Source organism: Gossypium arboreum, chromosome 10 (genome assembly GCF_025698485.1).
Source record: "Gossypium arboreum isolate Shixiya-1 chromosome 10, ASM2569848v2, whole genome shotgun sequence".
NCBI lineage: Eukaryota > Viridiplantae > Streptophyta > Magnoliopsida > Malvales > Malvaceae > Gossypium > Gossypium arboreum.
Window position 1 is genome coordinate 101,466,390 of NC_069079.1, and position 14,393 is coordinate 101,480,782.

The window sequence follows — 14,393 nt, forward strand, 5'->3', positions numbered from 1 at the left end:
ATAATGTAGAGAACTTTAAAATCTATATTACATAAAGCAAATTGAAAAAGATTCATACGAATAATTTTAAAGTAAATAATATATATATACATGTAAAAGTATGAAAAATATATATAAAATTTAAAGTAAACAATAATAAAAATATTTTAAAATAAATAAATAGGGTTATATAAGGCATGAAAAGCAGTTTTAAAATGAGCGATGTGCATATAGATTAATTTAAAATATACATATATATACATAGAGATAAAAACTTGAAATAAAAGGGGCTTAAAGAAAATAATAATAGTAATAATAATATACAAAGCTGTCACTTTGTTATATGTATAAAAATAATTGGAAATAAACTATATGAATGATATGTGAAAAGTATCAAAACATACAATATAACAAAATAGCCTAGTACACTCAATATACAAAAAAAACGTTTAAAATGGATAATAATTGATTTTTAATAATCAATGTTAAAACAAGTTAAAATAAATCATATACATAAATAATCTAGTAGCAAACAGATGTAAAATATTTGAAATAGTACATAATAAAACATTCTAAAATTAATAAACAATAAAAGTAACAAAAGGATGCGGGACGTGATTGAAATTGGGCGAATTGAGGTATCGATTGCAAATGAAAAGAGAAGGTCACTGGGGGCTAATTCGAAACATGCTTAAACTCACGGGGATTAAATGGGACAATATCCCAAACCCAAGCATATGTGTGCAAAACGGCAGTGTTTTGCATGGCTATTAAAGCCAAATTTTTTTGTTTATTTTTATTTTAACTTTATTTTCTTTCAAAAAAAAAGGCAGAGAGCCTTCCTGCTCTCTCTCTCCCTCCTCCCTCTTCTCATTTGGCTAGGGTAATATACCCATCATCGCCGGACCACCGCTCCTCCACTGTAGACGGTGGTCGGAGAGACGCAAAATGGTCCCCTTAGCCTCGTTTGAAACGCCTTTGAAGGCTAGGCTACCAAAACTCAAAGAACCGAAGGAGGCCCTCAACCCCCCCTTTTGGGTCTGATGTCGGCGATGGAAAAGTGTTCTCCGACGCGCGACCACGAGATCGAGGTGAGCCCCTCCCTTTTCTTTTTTATTCTTTATTTTTTATGGTTAAAATAGATATCTAAAAAATGAAATAAAATGAAAAAACGAGAAGATAAAAGAAACAAAAAATATTAAAACAACGACCTTTCTAATTTTTATTTTGCGTTTTGCTTTCTAATCTCCGTAAAAAAAGAAAGGGATTGATTTCAGCTTTTTATAGTCGAGTTACACTGATTTGCTCTTTGTTTTTTCATTTTGTTTGATTCCTTTCGGTTTTTTTTTTTTTTTGCTTGTCGTTCTCTCCTTGTTCGTTTCTCTGCTGTTGGTATTTGCTTGCGTGTGGACCTTCATTTTTCAGGTCGTGTTAGAGGCTGGTGGTTGGTGCCCCGAGTAGTGGTGGCACAAATGGCAGAGGAGGCAGCGGTTGAAAGTCTGCAGCTAGGTTTTTTGCTGCTGAAAATTTTTAGTTGGTTAGGCTGTCTTGGGCTTTAGGGTTTGTATTTAATTGGGTTTGGTTTAGTAGTGGGCTGATGGGGTTTGGGTAGTTTGTAATTTGGGCTAGGTGACTCTTGGACTTTATTTTTATTTATTGTATTTGGTGTTTTATTTTGGTTTGTTGGTACGGGCCAAAATTGGCTGCTACAGCTGCCCCTCTTTGCTCATTGTCGTGTAACGAGAATGGAGCAAAGACTTTAAATGAGCCAATTTTGCCCAGTCCCACTGAGTCTTGGCTTCTTGGTACTTTTGTTCTTCTAAAAGCCTCGTTCCATCCCACTGCATCTTCAGGGGTGTAGATTTGTAGCTTTCATCTGCTCAATATGAAGAATTTGATCTGACCCTACTGCAACTTCAAAGGTATAGGACTCGTAATTCGTAGCTTTGATTTGTTCCACTGCAACTCCAGGGAAATAAGATCCACTATCTTCAGCCTGCTCCACTACAATTTCAAGGAGATGAGACTCGTGATTTCAACCTGCCCCGCTACAACTTTAGGGAGATAAGGTTTGTTTGGATCTGCTTTACTGCAACTTCAGAGAGATAAGATCTGTGATTTTCAATCTATTCCACTGAAACTTCAAGGAGATCTGCTGTGGCTTTTAGCCGCTCCAACGCCATTTCAGGGAGAAGATATTTGATTTCCAGCCTGTTACCCTACTACTTAGGGGGTTAAGGCCCATCATCTTCGATCTGTTTCCCTACTACTTAGGGGGTTAAGATCTATAAATTCAGCCTGTTACCCTACTGCTTAGGGGGTTAAGGCCCTTCGTCTTTGATTTGCTCCACTACTGCTTAGGGTGATAAGATCTGTAAATTCAACCTGTTACCCTACTAGTTAGGGGGTTAAGATTTGTAAATCTTTAGCCTGTTACCCTACTGCTTAGGGGTTTAAGGTTTGTAAATTCGGCTTGTTACCCTACTGTTTAGGGGTTTAAAGCCTATCATCTTTAATCTGTTTCCCTACTGCTTAAGGGGTTAAAATCTGTAAATCTTCAGCCTGTTACCCTACTGCTTAGGGGGTTAAGGCTTGTAAATTTGACTTGTTACCCTACTACTTAGGGGGTTAAAGCCCATCATCTTCGATCTGTTTCCCTATTGCTTAGGGGGTTAAGATCTTCATCTTCGATCTGTTTCCCTACTGCTTAAGGGGTTAAGATCTGTAAATTCAGCCTGTTACCTTACTGCTTAGGGGTTTAAGGCTCTTAACCCTCGATCTGTTCCACCACTGCTTAGGGATACAAGATCTATAAATTTAGCCTGTTACCCTACTACTTAGGGGTTTAAGGCCCTTCGTCTTCGATTTGCTCCACTACTGCTTAGGGAGACAAGATCTGTAAATTTAGCCTGTTACCCTACTACTTAGGGAGATAAGGCTTTGAATTCACCGATTCCACTGCACTGTCCTCTGAGGAACATGATCTGTAAAATCAGTTTCATGTATCTATGATTATGCCAAATAATTAGGATGCTATGATTGAAATGGATCAAATGCTCCTAACTAAATGTGATGCTTATGTCAAATAATTAGGATGCTATGATCAAAATGAATCAAATGCTCCTAACTAGATGTGTAGAAATGTCATGAGCTTTTTTCTCCTTTTTTTTTTAAAAAAAGGCTTAAGGTATCATCGCTCGTTGTTCATCAGGACATTATCACTGACGTATTACGCTGCCATCTTGTTCGACTGGTATTCTTGACAGAAAAGTCAGAAAAACAATCACATTTTGTTCAGCAAGCTTGCCCCGCTGTAATTTCAGAGTCCCTTCCACTGTACCTTCTGGGACATAAAGTTTCTACCTCCCACTGCAATTTCAGAGGAATAACATTTGGTTTCTTCCATCCATCCTACTTTAACTCAAAGGTATAGGATTTGTATCATCTTTAATTAGTTTGATCTGTTACACTATTCCCTGGGTGTAATGACCAGATGTATATGCTTGATATTCGCATAAATGCAAAGCATCATTTTTCTTTTCCCGAGAATAATCTCATTGCTCGTTCTTTGCCGGGATTATAACACCAATTAATTTTTCTGCTCAACCAATATCTTTGATAGAAAACCCAATGAGATAATTTCAATTTGGGCTCAAATATTTCCTACCTTTAGGCTTGGTGAGTTCTGAATAATGGTCCTGTTTCAGGCTCCTGTACTATTTAGAAGCTCCCAAAGTAATATGCAGAACTTCTTTTGTGAAAGTATTATTGGTCCATTAATCGTTATTTCAATACAAAATGCTTGAAAAATATCAAAACGATGGACAAGAAGGAAATTTATTGGGAGCATAGCTCGAAATGAATAAATTAATCAAAGATTGCAAATGCAATAAGATGGAAATTAACTCAAAATGAATAAGTTAATCAATGATAGCAATGCAATAAGAAGAAAATTTATTCGGACATATCTTGAAAAGAATCAAAGATAATAAATTCAAGATTGGCAAAATGGAAGCTAGATGCCCCAGATATCGCAGCTTGAGCTTCTCTGTACCAACTTCTTGAGGACCTTTCTAAGCTCAATATGTGTTTAGGGGATCCGGAGTACTTTGTCGATGCCCTAAGATGTAGCATACTTCTTCATTGTTAATTCAGGCATGGCAAGACTGCTATATGCCCCACTTTGATCCAAATTTGAGCCGCCCTTTTCGGGTTTTCAACTTAAATCCCCTTTGGTCTCAAAGTGCCATTTGCTGGCTTTCGCCTTGGCCTCTCCCTTTTTTTTTTTTTAAAGGCGCCCTTTGCAGGTTTTCACATTGGCCTCTTTTCTTTTACGCAGAATGCTCCTTGACTGGATTTGAATTCACCGGATTGGGAAAATCTCTACCATTCATTTCAACTAGAATCAATGCTCCTTCAGAACAGTCCTTCTTTATTATATAAGGTCTTTCTTAGTTTGACATCCACTTTCCTCTGAAGTCCTTTTGTATAGGAGGGATATTCTTCAATATCAAGTTCCCCTAGTGGAATTTTCTAGGATGAACCTCTTCGTCATAAGTTCACATCATTTATTGGACCATGACAGATGGCTTTCAACCTCCTTTCTTCAAACTCAACTGATCATTTCGGGATTGGATCCATTTTGCCTTATCCAACTTCAACTTTGTCAAGATTCAGAAGCAAAAAATCTTTTCTTCAAAACCGTTTTTATCCCATAGACTAATGAAATATGTTGCCCCGGCGAAGGTCTTGGCTAACGTTTGATGAGCATAGAGGGTACATGATGACTTCTTATGCCAATCTTTACAAGTCTCAGTCACCTTTCCATGATCTCTTTTTTTTTTTTTAGGATTTGATGATTGGCATATGAAGTGACTTTCACCCTCTTGGCGAAGTAATTGATGTCTGCTAGAAGCCTTCGACGAGATCAGCCCAATAACCTCCATGCCCCACATAGAGAAAGTAGAAAGAATGAAGGGGCACATGAATTTCTCTCTATAAATTTGGCATTTACGGCATACTGATGCAATCCCTTTCTATGGTGGGCCAGCAGAACCCAAATCTCATGATTAGTCTGGCCATCGTAAACCCGTTAGCATATGTCATTCAAAACCCAACAACATCCTCATGTCTTAGTAGCCAGGCGTATCTTGATACGATCGTGCAAAAATCTTTAAATTCTTAGAAGTGACTCAATGAAGCTCGCTTGGCCTTTGTGGTAATGCAGACTTTGATGTTTGCCTCTTTCTCTTGTCCTAGGTCTACTGTCTATTGACTTTTTGTAAGAGAGGATCTGTTTTCATCTTACTCTACCATCCCTAACAAATCAGAGAGTAGTCTACATCTCTGTCATCTTCAAAGTGTTGAGATCCCTTTAGGCCCATATTTCGCTCAAAAGGAGACTCGGAGTCAATGACAGCGTTACTCACATCATTGATATCTGGGGACCCGCTGAAGGAAGATTCCAAATAATAAATGATTCTAAGGATGATTATTTGTATGGTATGATCATGGATGAAGTATACATGAATATTTGAAAGAAAGTCCAAAGAACAAATGAATCTAAGAACGATTATTTGTACAATATGAAATCAAAGAATATTTGCTCAAAAAGATGCATTTTATTGAAATAAAAACTTTGGACACAAGCCTATTTCACAAAAGGGGTCTAATTGCTTCTAGACTTAAAGCAACAAACGTGTTTTGAATATTTCTCTAGATTAACTCTAAAAATAAAGGGATCTCTTCCACAATCCCATTGTTCAAAACACTTCCAAGTAATGCAAGGGTTTGGAAACTTTTATTCCCCGATTCCTTCTTCGGATAAGTCATTCAGATTCCCCGATATTCTTTCCAGACTTTTGACTTGTTCAAGGCATTGCAACTCTCTTGCCCCCACTTTCAAATCATATTTATTGCATTGTCAGAGCGATTTGGTTCTGAGGAATCGTCAAACTTTACAACTCCCATTTCAATGAACATTTTGACCAACTTTTTAAAACTAGTGCAGTTTTCGATTGAGTGTCTCATTATTCCCGTGTGGTACTCGCATTGAACATTCTCATTATACCATTTTGGGAACAGAGGTTGCACTGGTTCCGAGTAGAACGGTAACACTACATGTACATCAAAGAGATTCTGATACAACTCCTTATATGACATTGGGATTGGTGTAAACAGGAGCCTTTCTGTATTCGGCCTCGAGTTGGATTCCTGCCCCGGCTGGCCTATGTTGACCAATTTGGGGTACCCTTTGCTCATATTATTCACTTCATTTTCATTTCTATTTGGGGTTGACCTCTTTGCGCTCTCTCCTACATATATATTCCCACTCCTGATTGCATTTTCAATCATCTCGCCGGACATTACTATGTCTGAGAAGCTCAGGGTAGCGCTTCCCAACATATGGGTAATGAACGGGGCTTTCAGAGTATTGATGAAAAGCATCGTGGTCTCCTTTTCCAGAAGAGGCGGCTGGACTTGCGTCGCTACCTCTCTCCATCTTTGGGCATATTGCTTGAAGCTCTCACTTTGCTTCTTTTCCATATTCTGTAGTGTAATTCTGTCAGGCGCCATGTCAGTCACGTGGCCATACTGCTTCATGAAAGCCCGTGCTAAGTCTTTTCATGAATTGATTTTAACACGACTTAATTTATTGTACCATTTAGCTGCTGACCCGATCAGGCTGTCTTGGAAGCAATGAATTAATAATTGGTCGTTATTAACATATCCTGTCATCCTTCGACAGAACATTGTGATGTGAGCTTCAGGACAACTAGTCCCATTGTACTTTTCAAATTCTGGAGTCTTAAATTTTGGCGGGAGTACTAGATCAGGGACCAAACTCAGATTCTTGGCATCGACCCCGCAATGGTAATCAGCATTCTCCATCACTCTAAGTTTTTCTTCCAACCACTTGCATCGATCTTCGAGTTGTCTTGCCAGTTCAACCTTTGCTTTTTCTATTTCTTTCATTTCGTCTAGATCAGGAACTTCATGATTGGTTGGACTGTCCCTTGGATTGGAACCTGAGCCCGTCGGGTAGTTCAGGGGTGCCGGGGTACCAACCTGAAGTTGTTGTGATTTGATAGCAATAGGTACATCTTGCGGACATGTCTGATTGTTTATCGGGGTGAAACCCGGAGGGTATAGAGGCTCATCATTGTCTTCCCCAGCATTGATCATGGAGTTTTTTCCTTTTCTTAGCCCCTTAGTCAGTAATTGGGACAACTGATTCATCGTATTCTTTTGGGACTCTAGCATTTGGTCCATTATATCTTGCTGGATCTTCGCTAGTTACTTTTGCATTTGCATTTGTAGTAGGTCTTGCGTCTCTCTTTGAAGTTATTCAAGTCTTTCCAATCTTTGATCCATATCTTTTATCCTTTTTCGTGTACCGTAAAGATGCCTAGTCGTTTAACCTTTGTCGGTTCCCAGGCTAACTGAAATCATTTCACCTAATTAGGGTTATTTTAGGGAAAGTCTAATGCAAATAATGCAATGCAATGCAAATGCATGAAATGAATGCAAAATAAAGGAAGGCATTGATTCTGAATTCAATTTCATTAGAACAACTTTTCTAGAAAACAAATTCCTTTACATAAAACGGACTACATATACAGCCTTTCTCCCATATTCCAAGTGAAGACACCTAACTTCCTCTTCATATCCAGATCTTATGGTCGAGTTTTGCAAATTCTCCAAGAGATGTCTATATTAACTCCTTTTTGCTTGATCCAGGCCGCGACTCATTGATCACTTGTCCCTACGATACTCGTCAGCTCCATGACGACTCTCGAATAATCTTTGACGGCTTGTATCCGCAGGCAATGAAGCAAAGTCTTGTATTTCTTCACGGACTATCAGCCTTCTTTCATTGTGTTTACTTGGACCATATTTAGATAATCGTGTTATAATCCACTTTATCAAAAAATTCGTTTTCTTATGACAAACTGTTCTATTTAGCAATCAAATATGAATCAACACCTCCTTCCTATGATGATGTAATGTAATGCAATTATAAACAAAACAAAAACAAAACACGTTAGTACAGGATAAATAAATAACAAATAAAGCAATTTGGGTGACCACTAGGGGTTCAGAATGGCTTTACCTAGGGTGGGCTCCTAGGTCACTCTATACGTAGTTTAGTTCTAGAGTAAAGGTACCTGAACCAGCAGATTCCTCGATCTTCGCCCATTATAGGCTCATACAGACCAAGTTCAGTTCAGGGGAATACATTTCCCTATGGCTGCACGGAGATGAAAATCTCACGAAGACATAGGTACGGATGTATCCCGAAAGCGATCCGCTATCCTGCACGGTGGTGAAAACATCACGAAGGAATAGTTTCTCACTCCCACTTAAAGGGTGCGACCACAACAGTCATGCAATGCAATGTGCGAGGATATATGCATAAAAAACTCGAAGCGATTAAAGAAAATAGGAATAAAATGATAAAAATCGTAAGAAAAACGGGTGAAATGCAATGAAAGGATCATACATCAAAACAAAATTTTCAATTTTCGAAAAAAAGACAAAAGTTAATCAACTTGTGGCTTGACTCTCTTAATAGGTCTCCAGTGGAGTCGCCAAGCTGTCGAAACCATTTTTTAAAACGGGGATCGACTTTGATTTTGAAAGTGAAAATTAAAACGGGAGTCGCCACCGATCTTTATTGGATGTGATCGGATCACCCTTGTTTTAATAAAACATTTTAGTTTACTAAAACGACATTTTAGTCTACGAAATTTGAGAAAACGGGTTCGGGAGTCGGTTACGTACAATGAAGGATTAGCACCCTCGTAACGCCCAAAATTGGTACCTAATTGATTAATTAATGTCTTAATATCGTAAATTGAAAAGTTTTAAAATAAATTTTGAAATACGATCCCTTTTTATGAATGTCGAGTTTAAAAGTGCTTGAATTGGATCAAAACGATTGCTAAAGATTTCCTCGTCTCGAGACATCAGAGAATCACATCCCGTAAGTTAGGACGCGATACCTTGAACTTCCGAGCGCAAGTTTATCTTTAATTTTAATTGAAATTTCATGTGTTCTTAAAACTCGAAAGGATATTTGGCTATTTAGAATCAACGAGAGAATCGAAACCCCGTAAGTTAGGGCACAATTCCTCGACATTTCAAAATGCATAACATTGCCTTATTTGGAAAATTTTGTTTTTGAATAGTAACGAATACAATATTTAAACGACGTGTATTTGTTAGATTAAAATAAAACGATTTATTGGATAAATGTATTGGGCTTAATGTATGATATGACTTAGGCTAGATAAAACAAAGATATATCGTAGAGCATGGGATAATACAACATGAATACAATGTTATACAAGCAAATGACAATGATGAATATACGAATAGACCAAATATAATACACATAATGGTAATATTCACATAACATATATCGCTTAGATACTAATCATTAATAATCAAAGACAAATGAATAAAAAATATTATAAAGCGAATTAAAATGAATAAAACGTAAAGCAAATTTAAAATGACAAGAAATGAATTTAAAATAACTAATAAAAGAAATATCAACAATGTGCAAGCCAATTTAAAAGAAGAATATATGTATAAGAGATTTTAGAATAGATATTACAGACCAAAATTTGAAATAAATAATATATGGGAAAAGCTTAAAATGAATAATGTGTAAAATAATTTAAGACAAATTATACCTAAACAAGTATAAAATAAATATTATGTAAAAGAAACTTAAAATATGTAATACTCAAGACATCTAAGAAATAATTAGTATGTATATGTGTACAAAATAGATATAACGATTTGAAATTGATAATACATATAAAATTTTACATTAAACAATTTAAAACGAATGATGCTGAAGCGAATTTGTAAAATATATAATGTAGAGAACTTTAAAATCTATATTACATAAAGCAAATTGAAAAAGATTCATACGAATAATTTTAAAGTAAATAATATATATATACATGTAAAAGTATGAAAATATATATAAAAATTTAAAGTAAACAATAATAAAAATATTTTAAAATAAATAAATAGGGTTATATAAGGCATGAAAACAGTTTTAAAATGAACGATATGCATATAGATTAATTTAAAATATACATATATATACATAGAGATAAAACTTGAAATAAAATGGGGCTTAAAGAAAATAATAATAGTAATAACAATATACAAAACTATCACTTTGTTATATGTATAAAAATAATTGGAAATAAACTATATGAATGATATGTGAAAAGTATCAAAAACATATAATATAACAAAATAGCCTAGTACACTCAATATACAAAAAACGTTTAAAATGGATAGTAATTGATTTTAATAATCAATGTTAAAACAAGTTAAAATAAATCATATACATAAATAATCTAGTAGCAAACAATATGTAAAATATTTGAAATAGTACATAATAAAACATTCTAAAATTAATAAACAATAAAAGTAACAAAAGGATGCAGGGCGTGATTGAAAGTGGGCGAATTGAGGTATCAATTGCAAATGAAAAGAGAAGGTCACTTTGGGGCTAATTGAAACATGCTTAAACTCATGGGGATTAAATGGGACAATATCCCAAACCCAAGCATATGTGTGCAAAACGGCAGTGTTTTGCATGGCTATTAAAGCCAAAATTTTTTGTTTATTTTTATTTTAACTTTATTTTCTTTCAAAAAAAGGCAGAGAACCTTCCTGCTCTCTCTCTCCCTCCTCCCTCTTCTCATTTGGCTAGAGTAATATACCCATCATCGCCGGACCACCGCTCCTCCACCGTAGACGGTGGTCGGAGAGACGCAAAATGGTCCCCTTAGTCTCGTTTGAAACGCCTTTAAAGGCTAGGCTACCAAAACTCAAAGAATCGAAGGAGGCCCTCAACCCCCCCTTTTGGGTCCGATGTCGGCAATGGAAAAGTGTTCTCCGACGCTCGACCACGAGATCCAGGTGAGCCCCTCCCTTTTCTTTTTTATTCTTTGTTTTTTATGCTTAAAATAGATATCTAAAAAATGAAATAAAATGAAAAAACGAGAAGATAAAAGAAACAAAAAATATTAAAACAACGACCTTTCTAATTTTTATTTCATGTTTTGCTTTCTAATCTCCGTAAAAAAAGAAAGGGATTGATTTCGACTTTTATAGCCGAGTTACACTGATTTGTTCTTTGTTTTTTCATTTTGTTTGATTCCTTTCGTTTTTTTTTTTTGCTTGTCGTTTTCTCTTTGTTCGTTTCTCTACTGTTGGTATTTGCTTGCGTGTGGACCTTCATCTTGCAGGTCGTGTCAGAGGCTGGTGGTTGGTGCCCCGAGCGGTGGTGGCACACGTGGCAGAGGAGGTAGTAGCTGAAAGTCTGCAACTAGGTTTTTTGCTGCTGAAAATTTTTAGTTGGTTGGGTTGTCTTAGGCTTTAGGGTTTGTATTTAATTGGGTTTGGTTTAGTAGTGGGCTGATGGGGTTTGGGTAGTTTGTAATTTGGGCTAGGTGACTCTTGGACTTTATTTTTATTTATTGTATTTGGTGTTTTATTTTGGTTTGTTGGTATGGGCCAAAATTGGCTGCTACAGTCTTTATATTCTTGTCAAGCCAATGGTAAGTCAAAATGTAAAACACTATCATAGTATTTGAGATTTACCTCGTTCGTTGTATTTACTCGACTCAACTATCCAGTTTGCATCACCACTTTTCCAAATTTTAATACACAACCTACCTTACCCATAAGTGGTAACTCCTCCAATAACTCAACAGAAATGAGCCTCATTGATCCTAGCTTCAAAGTTTGCACAGCTATTTTTTCCTCTAAGTCCGATGCACAACTCACCTCTTCATTGGATGGAAGTTTTTCCAATGACTCAACAAGCTCCATCGTTTTCCGCGAATTGAACCTCGTTGGTCCTAGCTTCAATGTTTGCATCACTACTTTTTCCCATAAGTCTAATACATAACTCACCTCTTCTTTAGGTAAAAGCCCCTCCGACGACTCAAGAAGCTTCGTTGCTACCTTCCTCTTGACCAAGGATATAGACAATTCTGCAACTAATGCAGACCATGACACAAAAAGCATTTCACTCGCTTCTTCTTGTTCCTCTTTGCCTTCTTGGCTTCAACTCCTCCCTCGATCAAACTAAGTCTCATGGGTGCCTTGTCTGACCCATCATCCCCTTCAATAACAGACTTCTTCGAATAGTTTTATAACCTATGCGGTCCACTACACAATAAACACCCCACTAGCTTCTTCTTACTCTATTTGGCCATGTTGGTTTTAACACCTCTTACGGTCGAACCAAGTCTCTCAACCTTACCTTCTGGCTTTTCATATTTCGAAACCACAGATCTCTTCAGACATTTTTTTAACAAAAATGAACCGACACAAAGGAAGCATTTTATCTTATCCTTTTTTTTCTTCGGGTTGTTAGGTTTCCTCTTCCCAACTCATGGTTTCTCATTACCACCATTGTCATTGTCATTATCATTGTCATTATCTTCATCGGACTCAAAAGACTCAAGCTTATCTTTCCCTAGACCCAACTTAACCACAGACTCGACTACAATCATGGCTTTCGATAGCTCTTGGACACCTCCACATTCCAATTCTTGTCTGACCCACAACATTAACCCATTCTTGAAGGCAAGAAATATATTGTTCTCTTTCATATCTAAAATTTAGAGCATGAGTTCCCTGAACTTTCAAACATACTCCCCAACTATGCCTCGTTACATAAGTCATTCCAACTTTTGTTTAACTTACTCATCAGCATATTTCGGGTAAAATTATCCTTTCAACTCATGTCGAAACTCTTTCCAGGTCTCAATCTCACTATGTCTTTTTCTATGGACCTGCTCCACCACCATAAAAGCACAAAATTAGTATAAAAAAAAAACATTGTAGCGGTATTTACCTTAATAGCATCATCCATGATGCCTTTGGCATGAAAGTATTGCTCTATTCCCCATAAAAAATTATCCACATTGCATGAGAACCATGTCCCCGCAAACTCTTTTGGCTTTGGGGCATCTACATCACGATTGAGTGTTGTACTTGACACTCCTCTATCCATGGCTGCTCGACACAAAGCAAGCTCTCCCTCGAGCTCCTCTATTCTTGTGTTAAAAGCCCTCGTCATGGCCATTTTTTCCTTCTTTAAAGCAATCACCATGCCCTCGAAAGCATCACTCCTCTCCGTCAGCTTATTCCTAGTGGAGTTCAGTGCCCTTGCACCTTTTTTGCATTGGTCTCGTGAGACTCCAATATAAACTCTTCGAATTTATCCTCCATTAAATCAAACCCAGCGGTGCATTCACAACTACCTTTAGCGTCTCACTCACGTCTCTCATGGGCTCCTCGAGATTGATCATTTTTTCCTCTATAGCCAACAGCATATCTTTCAATAGGATTGGTTTTTGAACCATCCACGGGTCTTCCTTTACTCATTCTGATCGAAAAAAATTTTCGACATCTTGAAGGTGCCTTCGCAATCTAAGCTCTGATACCAACTATCACGGGGTTAGAACTTTAGTCTCGCAATCCGTGCAATCTTAGGCAATTCTTTCATTTCAAATGCGCCTAAGTCAACCTAACTCCCACAAAGTGAGGATCCTCACAGAATTCCTCTAAGGTACCAATTTATATAATGGGAGCAACACAAACCAAAAGAAAGCTCAAAAGAACAAAATAGCCACAGAAAAATAATGCACGAGATGTCTTTGAGTAAATACTCTCAATTTATTATTCTCTACTAAATAATGGAATACAATGGATGATTTACAATTAAGAGGGAGGCTCTCTATTTATAATTGAGCTCTCCTAAATCTAACGGTCTAGCTACATTTACATCGATACTAAATAATGGAATACAATGGATGATTTACAATTAAGAGGGAGGCTCTCTATTTATAATTGAGCTCTCCTAAATCTAACGGTCTAGCTACATTTACATCGATAGACGAGATGAAGTCTATCCCTACAATTAAGGGATTTATAAGATTTACACAATCAAATCAAATCTAATCTTATCATATATTATTCTCCTCAATCTTCTAAGATTAGTTTCCCTATTTACCAATGTAGCTTAATTTTCTATATCTGCTTCATTAGGCCACCTAGGCTTCAAATGAACAGGCTTTTCCATCAATTTTTTAAAACAGGTCAGTTCTTGTGAGTCAAATGGACAAGCTTTGCCCTTTGGCCCATGAAACTTGGCTTGTCATACTTCTTCATGTAAAAAGATTTAGTGACACTTTAGACAAACTATTTAATTTTTCAAAAAAAAAAAACGAAAACTAGAAGTGAGACAATTGTTTGTTTATGGTTGCAATTTTTTGTTAAGTTTGGTGTATTGGTAATTTAACATGAATTGATATTATGGAGTCTAATTATGAGAATACTTGATAATTTTATGCTTAATTGAATTG